We start from the raw sequence: 12,529 nt of genomic DNA on the forward strand, positions 1-12,529 counted from the left end.
ATCAGATGGTGTTGTTTCAGAAAAAGAGGGGTATTGAGCATCAGGTGTATCGGCTATGTCAACCACAAACTAACTATATGGTGGAATGTTTCACTGAGACCTCGAGGGCACAGATGACTATGGGGGGAGGGACTGAATGTGAAAGGAGAAGATACATACGTAAAGAGATTCCACCACAGCCCTGATTCCGTTTAAGGTTCTCAAAAAGGAGAAGTGTAAATAGTACATTGTATTCCCCTGGATGGGAGAACCCGGTAAGAATATGTGCTATGTCGAGCAAGCTACAGCTGCTAAGTGCTTAATTTGCGCTTGTAGTTTCCGGTGCTGAGCACCGGCACTTAATTTTGAGGGCCGGCGCTTATTCTTCTGCCTCAAGCATTTGCTGCGAGCAAAAGACAGATGGGAAAGACGGAGGAAAAGAAAAACGAAAAAGCGTTCACAGGGAGAAAGTAGAAAGCTGCAAGAGTGAGCTGAAGGGACAGGGAGGGGCTGTAAATGGATTAAAGAGGCCCGAGATGGCTTCAGGATTAAGCTGCCTCAGTATTTCGTGTTCCCACATTTAATTGCAGCAGCCGCGTGTTTAAGAGGAGGGCTTTGGGCACCGGCACATTTATATTGACAAATTAACCACTGCAGCTGCATATGGTTCTACAAGAGTATTCACGGTCAAGAATGAAAGTAGTACATCTGCTCAGAATTAAAATGTAGCGGGTAATTAGGTATTTTCTCTATGCCAATTCTTGCGGTGGGAAAAAGTGAAATGGTTCTGCTCTGGTGATAGGTCTGTAACATGGAGAGAACTTCAATTTGGAAGAAAAGAGGAACTGGGATTTGGGAACATGTATTTTGGTGTGAAAAGGCCTTTAATCCCAAATGAGTTAAATTTTTCAGGAGGGTCGAGTAAAACATTTGGTGGGAGTTGCTTTGGAATAGGTTATGCTGGACAGAAGCTTCCCCCGTGCGAAGCTGCCCGAGAACGTCCGTGTTGGCAACTTGTGTGGAACCCTATTTTGAACTGGCATCCACTTAACGCTTAATCATAAAAACGAGGGATTTACAAAATTAGTAAAGCTCAACAAGTGATCTTTTCAGTCTTCACTCAATGTGAGTTTGGTAAAAATGTTAAAATACAAGGGCTAGTTCCCCACCAACAGCACGAATTGTTGCATTTACAGTATGCACGGTACAAGAATAGCAGCAAAAGCCTTGAGAGGTGCATCATGGGAATTACCTTGGTCGGCGAATGTTTAGCAGTGCCAGCCAAAAACATCTGCAACAAGAGGAAACAGAGCAAGGCTGTGGAGTCATGTAACAGATGTTTCTAAAGAGGAATTGTTTAGTGCTGGCCATGTCCTCTCCCTGAGGGGAGCAGCGTGGTGTAAATATAAATATACATTTTGAGGTCATTAGTTCCTCTGCTGTATCTAGGCTGCACATTTCACTGTTGGCTACTTACAAATCCATATTTTCAATTTGCAAAATGTGAGTTCCCTAATCTGTGGTTCATCCATTGTTCCCACCAACCATGCACATGAATTCCAATAGCTCCCACTAATAACCTCAAGGCCTTTTCCCCCCTCCTGTGCCAGGCCTTTTTTTGGCTATTTGGGGCAGTTCGCGCTTAGGCCCTCATAACTTTTTGTCCACATAAGCGTCTACGGGCGCGCAGCAAAGGGCAGGTTCCTGGTTGAACCGAGGAACATTTGAATTCATTCTCCTTGGTTGATGCTAGCGCAGACCCAGGGAGCCCAATCTCTAATATGGGATGGGCGACTGTACTGACCAACTGACTTAGACATATTCTGTCTTTTACCCTGTAAGTGACTAGATGTGCACTTAGTTAATTTTTTGACACATAGGAGAAGTAGTATAACAATCAAAGGCTTTTTTTCGTGGGTCCTGAAGAAGCGTCATAGGATCACCTTGTGACCAACCATAGACGCGAAACATGTTGACCATGTCGGATTAGGTAAACTACCTTCCCTAACTATAGAGTGTAATGGTACATTACTTCCAACGACACTCTCATATTGCTTTTTTTAATCTTGGCCTGAGGGCAGGTTCCTATCATATTAAAATAATGGCTCAGGTTCAGAGCCAATTTTATTAATCTTGTCTCTTTTTCTACACTCTCCGCTCTTTATTCAGTTTCTTACCCAGACCCTTGCTGTTAGCAATTTTATATTGGTTGAGTGCCACCCAGAATACTGGGTAGCCCGCCAGACATTGCAGCACCAGTCTGGTGAGGAGTAAGCCCGATGATGATACCTGTCACCCAAGTGGGTGCTTGAGGGCCCTCCTGAATTCTCCTGAATTCACTCAGTACTTAGTCGCTATTTCCAATCTCTTTTGGTTGGCTTATCTCTTTCTTTCTAGTGGAACAGTGCACCTATATTTAAACTACAGGTTCATGGTGGGAGATTGTGCACTGGACCAGAATAAATCTCCCTGTCCCCATATTTGTTTATAGTCCACATAAGCTAGCCAAGCCAAATTTGTGTCCTTTTTTTCCAACATCCTAGGGATTCTAGAGGTACCCAGACTTTGTGGGTTTCCATGAAGGAGGCCAAAAAATTAGCCAAAATACAGTGAAAAGTTCGTTTTTTTTAAAAAAATGGGAAAAAGTGGCTGCAGAAGAAGGCTTGTGGTTTTTCCCCTGAAAATGGCATCAACAAAGGGTTTGCTGTGCTAAAATCACCAGCTTCCCAGCTTTCAGGAACAGGCAGACTTGAATCAGAAAACCCAATTTTCATTTAACTGGGAAATACCCCATTTTTACGATGTTTTGTGCTTTCAGCCTCCTTCCAGTCATTGACAGAAATGGGCGTGAAACCAATGCTGGATCCCAGTAACCTAAACATTTCTGAAAAGTAGACAAAATTCTGAATTCAGCAAGGGGTAATTTGTGTAGATCCTACAAGGGTTTCCTACAGAAAATAACAACTGAAAAAAAAAATATTGAAATTGAGGTGAAAAAAACAGCAATTTTTCTCTACGTTTTACTCTGTAACTTTTCCCTGCAATGTCAGATTTTTTAAAGCAATATACCGTTATGTCTGCTGGACTCTTCTGGTTTCGGGGATATATAGGGCTTGTAGGATCATCAAGAACCCTAGGTACCCAGGGCCAATAAATAAGCTGCACCCTGCAGTGGGTTTTCATTCTATACCGGGTATACAGCAATTCATTTGCTGAAATATAAAGAGTGAAAAATAGCTATCAAGAAAACCTTTGTATTTCCAAAATGGGCACAAGATGAGGTGTTGAGGAGCAGTGGTTATTTGCACATCTCTGAATGCCGGGTTGCCCATACTAGCATGTGAATTACAGGGCATTTCTCAAATAGACCTCTTTTTTACACACACTTTTATATTTCGAAGGAAAAAATTTAGAGAAAGACAAGGGGCAATAACACTTGTTTTTCTATTCCATGTTCCCCCCAGTCTCCCGATAAAAATGATACCTCACTTCTGTGGGTAGGTCTAGCGCCCGCGACAGGAAATGCCCCAAAACACAACGTGGACACATCACATTTTTTGACAGAAAACAGAGGTGTTTTTTGCTAAGTGCCTACCTGTAGATTTTGGCCTCTAGCTCAGCCAGCACCTAGAGAAACCTACCAAACCTGTGCATTTTTGAAAACTAGAGACCTAGGGGAATCCAAGATGGGGTGACTTGTGGGGCTCCGACCAGGTTCTGTTACCCAGAATCCTTTGCAAACCTCAAAATGTGGCCAAAAAAAACGTCTTCCTCATATTTCAGTGACAGAAAGTTCTGGAATCTGAGAGGAGCCACGAATTTCCTTCCACCCAGCGTTCCCCCAAGTCTCCCGATAAAAATGATACCTCACTTGTGTGAGTAGACCTAGCGCCCGCGACAGGAAATGCCCCAAAACACAAAGTGGACACATCACAATTTTTGACAGAAAACAGAGATGTTTTTTGCAAAGTGCCTACCTGTAGATTTTGGCCTCTAGCTCAGCCGGCTCCTAGAGAAACCTACCAAACCTGTGCATTTTTTAAAACTAGAGACCTAGGGGAATCCAAGATGGGGTGACATGGGCTCTGACCAGGTTCTGTTACCCAGAATCCTTTGCAAACCTCAAAATTTGGCAAAAAAAACACGTTTTCCTCACATTTCGGTGACAGAAAGTTATGGAATCTGAGAGGAGCCACAAATTTCCTTCCACCCAGCATTCCCCCAAGTCTCCCGATAAAAATTATACCTCACTTGTGTGGGTAGGCCTAGCGCCCGCGACAGGAAATGCCCCAAAACACAACGTGGACACATCACAATTTTTGACAGAAAACAGAGATGTTTTTTGCAAAGTGCCTACCTGTAGATTTTGGCCTCTAGCTCAGCCGGCACCTAGGGAAACCTACCAAACCTGTGCATTTTTTAAAACAAGAGACCTAGGGGAATCCAAGCTGGGGTGACTTGTGGGGCTCTGACCAGGTTCTGTTACCCAGAATCCTTTGCAAACCTCAAAATTTGGCTAAAAAAACACGTTTTCCTCACATTTCGGTGACAGAAAGTTCTGGAATCTGAGAGGAGCCGCAAATTTCCTTCCACCCAGCATTCCCCCAAGTCTCCCGATAAAAATGATACCTCACTTGTGTGGGTAGGCCTAGCGCCCACAACAGGAAATGCCCCAAAACACAACGTGGACACATCACAATTTTTGACAGAAAACAGAGGTGTGTTTTGCAAAGTGCCTACCTGTAGATTTTGGCCTCTAGCTCAGCCGGCACCTAGGGAAACCTACCAAACCTGTGCATTTTCGAAAACTAGAGACCTAGGGGAATCCAAGATGGGGTGACTTGTGGAGCTCTGAACAGGTTCTGTTACCCAGAATCCTTTGCAAACCTCAAAATTTGGGTCGCTCCCAATCTCCAAAAAAACAAAAGAAAAAAAAAACACAAAAAAACAATTTGCCCTGGCGCCTAGAGGTTTCTGCCGCGCCCCGGGGGCAGATCGGCCTAATAACAATAGGCCAATCTGCCCCCAGGGGGGGCAGAAATGTCCTAAAATAGATGTGCCCCCCACCCCCCCCAACCCCCCCCAGGAGCGACCCTTGCCTACGGGGTCACTCCCCTTGCGTGACATTGGCTCAAAAAAAAAAATCCCCGATGCCTAGTGGTTTCTGCCCCCTTGGGGGCAGATTGACCTAAAATCGGCTGATCTGCCCCCAAGGGGGGCAGAAATGGTCTAAATACAATTTGCCCTCCAGGGGAGCGACCCTTGCCTAATGGGTCGCTCCCCATCTCTAAAAAAACAAACAAAAAACAAAACAGATTTTTTTTTTTTGCCCTGGCGCCTAGAGATTTCTGCCCCCCTGGGGGCAGATCGGCCTAATAACAATAGACCGATCTGCCCCCGGGGGGGCAGAAATGGCCTAAAATAAATTTGCCCCCCCAACCCACCCCGGGAGTGACCCTTGCCTACGGGGTCGCTCCCCCTGCGTGACATTGGCACAAAAAAAGAAAGCCCCGGTGCCTAGTGCTTTCTGCCCCCCTTGGGGACAGATTGACCTAAAATCGGCCGATCTGGCAGAAATGGTTTCAATACAATTTGCCCCCCAGAGGAGCGACCTTTGCCTAATGGGTCGCTCCCCATCTCTAAAAAAACAAACAAAAAAAAAATTGCCCTGGCGCCTAGAGGTTTCTGCCCCCCCCCTTGGGGCAGATCAGCCTAATAACAATAGGCCGATAATGGCCTAAAATAGGCCCTCTGTGATTGTCAGCGCGCGATGCATGCTGACGTCACAAGGGGGGGCTGTTCTAAAATTGCCTAAGGGGTCGCTCCCCTGCGTGAAATTCACGTAAAAAAAAAAAAAACTCCCTGGTGTCTAGTGGTTTCTGTCCCCCTTGGGGACAGATTGGCCTCATAAAAATAGGCCAATCTGCCCCCAAGGGGGCAGAAATGGCCTAAATATAATTTGCCCCCTAGGGGAGCGACCCTTGCCTAAGGGGTCCCTCCCCACCTGTAAAAAAACAAAACAAAAAAAAAAGATCCCTAGTGCCTAGAGGTTTCTGCCCCCGGGGGGGCAGAAAAGGCCTTCCAAAAAAATGCCCCCCCGGGAGCGACCCTTGCCCAAGGGGTCGCTCCCTTATGCCAATTTCTAATAAAAAAAATGAATCCCCATTTCTCTTTCAATCGATGGAGGAGGCCCTCTGTGATTGTCAGCGCGCGATGCATGCTGATGTCACAGGGGGGGGGGGGGGGGGTCAGGGTGGAAGGGGAAGGGCTTCCCCTTCCATCCACCACCGGGGGGGGTGGGTGAGGGCTAGCGCTCCCCCCCAGTTCCTGGGTGCAGGACGAGGTCGGTGGGGGGGTCAGGGGTGGAAGGGGAAGGGCTTCCTCTTCCATCCATCACCTGAGCCAATGTGGGGAGCGCTAGCACCAGTTCCTGGGTGCAGGACGAGCTCACCTCGTCCAAAGGACCGTAGGGGTTAATGTAGTCCACCATAAAGAAACTGGAGTGACTGCATGGAATAGTTTGCAAGAGTGCACACGACTAATCTCAACAACTATCAATAATCAATAACACTGGACTAAGCACTTACCTTGAGGTCCCGAGCAGTATGCTTCCCGGCGTAAAGAGCTTCAACGCCTTGTCAAGGCTACTAGGTGCTATTTAATGCAATTACAATGTGATTTCTTCCTCTATGACTGTACCTCTTCTTTTTTGAATTCTATTACATACTTTTGTTGATTCTTTCCCAAAACAAAGACTGTTCCAGGCTGCAGAAAAAAACAGTACTGGGATTTCTCTCCCTTTGTGACTACAATAAATAAAAACAAGCATTGACAAAGCAAATAGAATGAGCCTTTAAAATATGCCTGCCCACAAGCACTAATGACTGAAACATACTGCACAAGTTCACACACATTAGGTCTACATACAGGAGCCCATATGTACAGAAGCCAGGACCACTGCCTGCTCTTAAAAAATGAAAACAAAACGTTTCCTTTTTATTAAAATTAAGGAAAACGGGTTGTATTTCAACAAAAAAAAAACCTTTATTCAATGGCAATCACAGACATGGTGGTCTGCTGGCCTCAGCAGGCCGCCACCCTGTGATGGCAGGCATTCCTAGTGGGTTGCAAACTGCGACCTACCTCATTAATATTCATCAGGTAGGTCGATTTTTGACCCACTAGGAATTGTAAGTGAAACAAAAAGTTTCATACATAAAGAATAGCGATTTCCAAATAGCGATTTAGATAAAATTGCTATTTGGAAATCGCTATTCCTGCTCTTCGTACATGTGGCCCTGAATGCCAACATCGAAAACTGTAGTAGGAGCTGTGCATCATCAGTCTAAGAAAAGAAGACCAAAAAACATAATCAAATCCGTTATTGGGGTAACACCTTGCAGAATCCCACAATATAAAGCTTCAAAAGCAGATTGGCGGGCAGGTAAGGATACTGCTTGATGATGATCTGATAAGAGTGATGACCGTAGGGCACAGCCTGCCTTCCCTACCTCTGCCAATGTGTCAAAGGCAGTAGTAGCGCTATGACATGCATCTAATTGACTGAAACGAGAACTGTTTCATGATCATAATAGGGACGAAAACCAGACTGCTGAATATCAAGAAAGTATGAAGATTCCAAAAACCTGGTAATTTTGGTTAGCAAATGACTCATATAAGCCACGATGAAGAGAGACAGGACGGTGGTAAGGGAGTGCATAGGCTTTTTCAAAAGGAGGTACGCCAGCACTCGCTTCCAGAGAATATAATCTTGAGAAAAATAATTGTTATGAGAATGGTCAATTGTGGGGCAATGAACACTGCCCAGAGTGTATGTCTGTCTCACGCAGGAGCATTTTGGTGTCACGCTGTTCTGACTGATTGACCTGCATCTTTCCACTGTTGACATTGCTTGCACTGAAGGAATTACTTTTTTTGCACTTCGTGAGGGTGCACGTGCTTTCTTGCTCTCTCCCATGTGTGCTGCTCTCTCCTTACCATCCAGTCTCCTCATTCTTTGCTCTCTGTGTTGCTTCCCTTATGTTCCTGCTTGTCCATTCTTCTCCCGACCACCTCATGCCCCACTCTGACTAAAGAGCAGACGCTCATGCAGGTAGGGATTGTTTGCACTATTTATCTACATAACGGTGCAGTATTTTTTTATTTTTTACTTTACTGCTTGTGCACCCTTGTTTTTTGTGTACAATATTTTTTTTCTCTCCTATGCATTTCAGACTTCTTCAGAAGGTTCTTCAAAGTCATTAGAGTCAAACCTAATGATAAAGCAAAAATCAAAAATCGAAACAAATGCGCTTCATGTCAGAATGACTCAATAAATGATAGAGTCTAGGAAAATAAAATAATTAATAAAATACATATATAGTTCTTGGCTTAAGGTCTCACCGACATAAATACATTCTCATGCTACTTTGAAAATCCTTATCACCAACTCTGCATTAAGATGCCATGTATGAAAGTCTATTCAACGCAAGGCTGTGTCACATTTTTATTCTTCTATCTGTCTGTATTTCTAGCATCTCAATTGTAGCTTAAGTAAACAATGGTGTCAGGTCTTGTTTTTCATTTAGCACGAGGTGTCACACTGTATCTAATTTATATACCCAGAATGCTTCACTAATAAATAATGTTGTTTCTCTATTTAAAGTATTTGATGGATGCATCTTTAATTACGGTTCAACAAAGAGTTAAGATTTCTGTAAATTGAGACTGGTGCAGAGTAAACTGAAGGGGTGTCCATATAGGCAAACTGCATAATTAATTGTAGCCAGAGATTGAGAAGTGGTCCAGACTCCAGTTTGAATACATTTATGACTCTATGTCTATATGAAATAAGTGTAATGTGGTGTAAGGTGGATTTGCAGTGCGCTGCTTGAGACCCGTGAGGGTATCCAGTTGCCGAGTAGATGAGAACAGGCTTGTAGAAAGGCTGGGCCTGAGTACAGCCAGTCTTGATGGTTCTGCAAGAAGACTAGTTGAAACACCAGTTCTTCAGCTTCTTGCAAAATTCAAGAAGTGAGGAAGAGGCCCTGATGGAGGTCTTCCAGGATTTGGCGACTTGGTAGAAGAATAATCCCAACTTCTTGTCTGCTTCTGTGATGCAGGGTGTGTGTGCGAGTAGGAGTGATGCTGAGAAAAGTTGTCAGTTTGGTTTGTGGAAGTGAAGTCTGTGGTTGAGGTGTGCGGGTCCTGTGTTGGGTAGTGGCTTTAATGCATGTGTGAGATGTTTGAATTGGCAGTTCTTTTGGATAGGAGAACCAGTCGAGCTCTCTGAGGAGTGGTGTGGTGTGGGATCCTCGCGGAAGATCGAGGGCGAGTCTGGCGGCAGCATTTTGGATTGTCTGAAGTCTGTGAAGAAGATGGGTTGGAATGCCAGCATGGATTGTGTTGCCGTAGTACAATCTGCTTGTGGTTAGGGTCTGTGTGATGATACGTCTGGTGTTCAGTGGGAGCCACTTGAAGATTCTACTTAACACATGGAGGATGTGGAAGCATGCAGACATGACGGCCTGTAATTGAAATTGAGCGTGGGCATTTACCATATTGACAGAAAAATGTGTAATCACAATTTAAACCTGTAGTTCCTCAGATTGGTAAAATCTCTTCTAAATGAAGAACTGTACTGCTAACTGTTCTTTGTATATTGTTCTATAATCAGGTTTCAACGAAAAGGAATAATGTTAAATTAGACACACAGGCCCTAATTACAAGCTGGATGGTTAATTCTATCCTGTGCATAAAACCCTTTTCACGCACAAGAAGGAATTATGAGATTTTGATTATCGAATGCGTTAAATAACCCAACAATTGTTACATTTCAGCAGGTCAAACTTGGTGAAATTTAACAGGGGAAATGTGTACGGTATTTACTGTACCATGCAGATGTTGGTGTGTTAAACATCAAACTCTGCATGTTATTCCCCAATAATCCGTAATGGGTGCTATTTACCGCACCTGATAAATAACAAACCCTTGGGTATCGTTATTTACCAGGGGTCACATGTATGACCATCTGGTTTTGTGACTTATAAACTGCGATTTTTAGCAACTCGCAATTGACGAGTCGCTAAACCTGATGTACAAGAGTGTCCCAGACACTGCTTGGGATTCCCAAATGGGTTGCAAGGGACCTGCCTCATTAATATTCATGAGGCAGGTCCCAATTTGGGACCCATTGGGAATGGCCGGCACTCAGAAAGATGGTGGCCCATGTCTGCGACTGCTTTGACGTAAAGCAGCATTTTTTTAAGTGCAGCCAGTTTTCCTGACAGGTAATGGGATGCATTTCAAAAATAAAAATGAAGTTTTGTTTCCATTTTTTTGAGTGGGCAGCGGTCCATGGGATTACTGCCTGCTCTGAAAAAATGTTAGCGCCCCCATTGGCGTACCACCAATTTCAAATTGGTGGTAATCTGCAAATGTTTTGCGACCGCATTCCTAGTCGCAAATCATTTTTACATACCAGTGCGACTTGCTATTATATTAGGAAGGTACACCATTTACAAGCCCCTTCCTAATAGTGACTTGCAAACCCTATTTTGCGAGTCGGTAATAGTTTGCGACACGCAAAATAGGGTTGGTACATAGAAAAATGCATTAAGCCGGTTGCAAACGGCCTGATGGGTGTTTCGTACATTTAGCCCCAGGTGTAGTAAATAGCCCCTTTACTTGTAATCTGGCCCCCTGTCTCATCTCTGGGACTCCACCGATGAACACAGTGGCTTATCAGTGTGAGAAACAGTGGCGCACATCTAAGAATAGGATAAGTCGGTATAAGAAGGAATCAAATATTTACACTGAGGAACAGTATACACTGCTTAAAAGTAGCTAAAACCGAAGCCAGTGACAGAATTGTGAGAGAACTGAGAGGATGCCCATTCATTCAGAGATTCAAAGAATATAACAATATGAAGAGACAAAATACAAATGCACAGAACTGTGATAGCCACAGTTCTGACAAATGGAGTTGAGCACCTCAAAATGCATTCACATTGTAAAGGAGATCAACAGAGAGCTAATTTAATTTAAACATCTGTTAACTTTGAGTACAGTTCAAAAGAAAATAATGGAAACATTACATTTTCGTTAGAAGCAGTACACCTTTTAAGAGTATGAATGAAAATGCAAAGTAATTGTTTTGTGAAATAAATATTAGCTAATAATACTTTAAAAATTGATTACTAAAGAAAGGAGGTTGGTGTTGTTGCATCACTAAGGTTGTGCACCTCATGTCTCACACAGTGTAGTGAGAATCAATTTATATTAAAATCAAAGAAAAAGAGGTTCACCCCTTTCAGATGTTACAGAAGGACATGTTTGACACCCTTAGAATGTCACATGGCTCATAGATACTGCAAACTAAGCTGGGCTAGGATCTGGTAAACAAGGTCATTATCCCTTGGTAGTCCGCTTGACCCTTCTATCGGATGTGCCCTTGGTCCTTCCATACCTATGAAGATGCATCACTTGTTCCATGTATTGTAATTAAAACTGGAGGAGACTAAACAAGATTCCTGATTGTCTGTCTAAAGTGGACAAAAATCTGTAACTTGAGCTTCAGGCATCATGATTTTAAATTGAGATGTTGATCACTACGCTATTTAGTGTGTTGGAAGGAAGACAGTGCAGATAGAAGATCAAAGCAGTCAAAGAAGAGGAAGGACTGGGAGATTTGGATGGTCCAGTGTACAGTCCCCCAAAGCTAAACAGTAAATAAATACAGGTACACTGTTCAGTGAGGTCTAATCCTTAATTCCAAACGGGAGTAGGGATATGGTCATCTGAAGTATTTGCTTACTAGGAGCAAGTTAAGTTCCCTCACCCACACATGGGTGGCATGCTTCATCATCAGGCCTGCTCCTCATCCGGCTGGTGCTGTAATGCCCGACGGGGCCCACAAGGGGGCTCTTTCACAGTGATCTTTTTTGATGGGTGGGAAGATAATGCTGAGGGTGCAAAGTGTGTCCCAGTATATAGAGAAGTGAAAGACTGGAAAAGGTGAGAGTTAAATTTGGCTACAGACACCTGTGTTATATTTTTATTGTGGTTGCTGGTACCTTTGTCAAGATTAAAAACAAGGTGGAAGGCACCAGAATTAATCTTCGAGCTTCTCCTAATTGTAAGCCTGTGTGTCTACTTAACAACACTACAGAATAAAGGTCGACATGTTTCATGCCTTATTAGTCCAAAGGATCAAGTGGCGTTTCATCGGGATCAAAAAGAACAAGCATTGGTATAGCCAATGGGACATTATAAGTATCTAGCAACACATTACATTAAACCTTTATCAGAAATAAACTATGTTTGTACTTTCGATCATACACTTGGCATTAGACTGTAATGGTCAGAATATCCTCTAGAGGGCACCACAATAAAATTAGCATTTGGAAGCATCATAGTCATGTAGCTATATAGTCAGGCCCTAGAGGGCATAACCACTTGAAAAGAGAAGGGCAGAGGGCATTGCAGTGTAACTATATATTGAGCCCCTAGAAAGCATAGCGCATTACACATTTTCAGGCCTGGAAGGCCT

Source organism: Pleurodeles waltl, chromosome 5 (assembly GCF_031143425.1).
Source record: "Pleurodeles waltl isolate 20211129_DDA chromosome 5, aPleWal1.hap1.20221129, whole genome shotgun sequence".
In the NCBI taxonomy this organism is placed as follows: Eukaryota; Metazoa; Chordata; class Amphibia; order Caudata; family Salamandridae; genus Pleurodeles; species Pleurodeles waltl.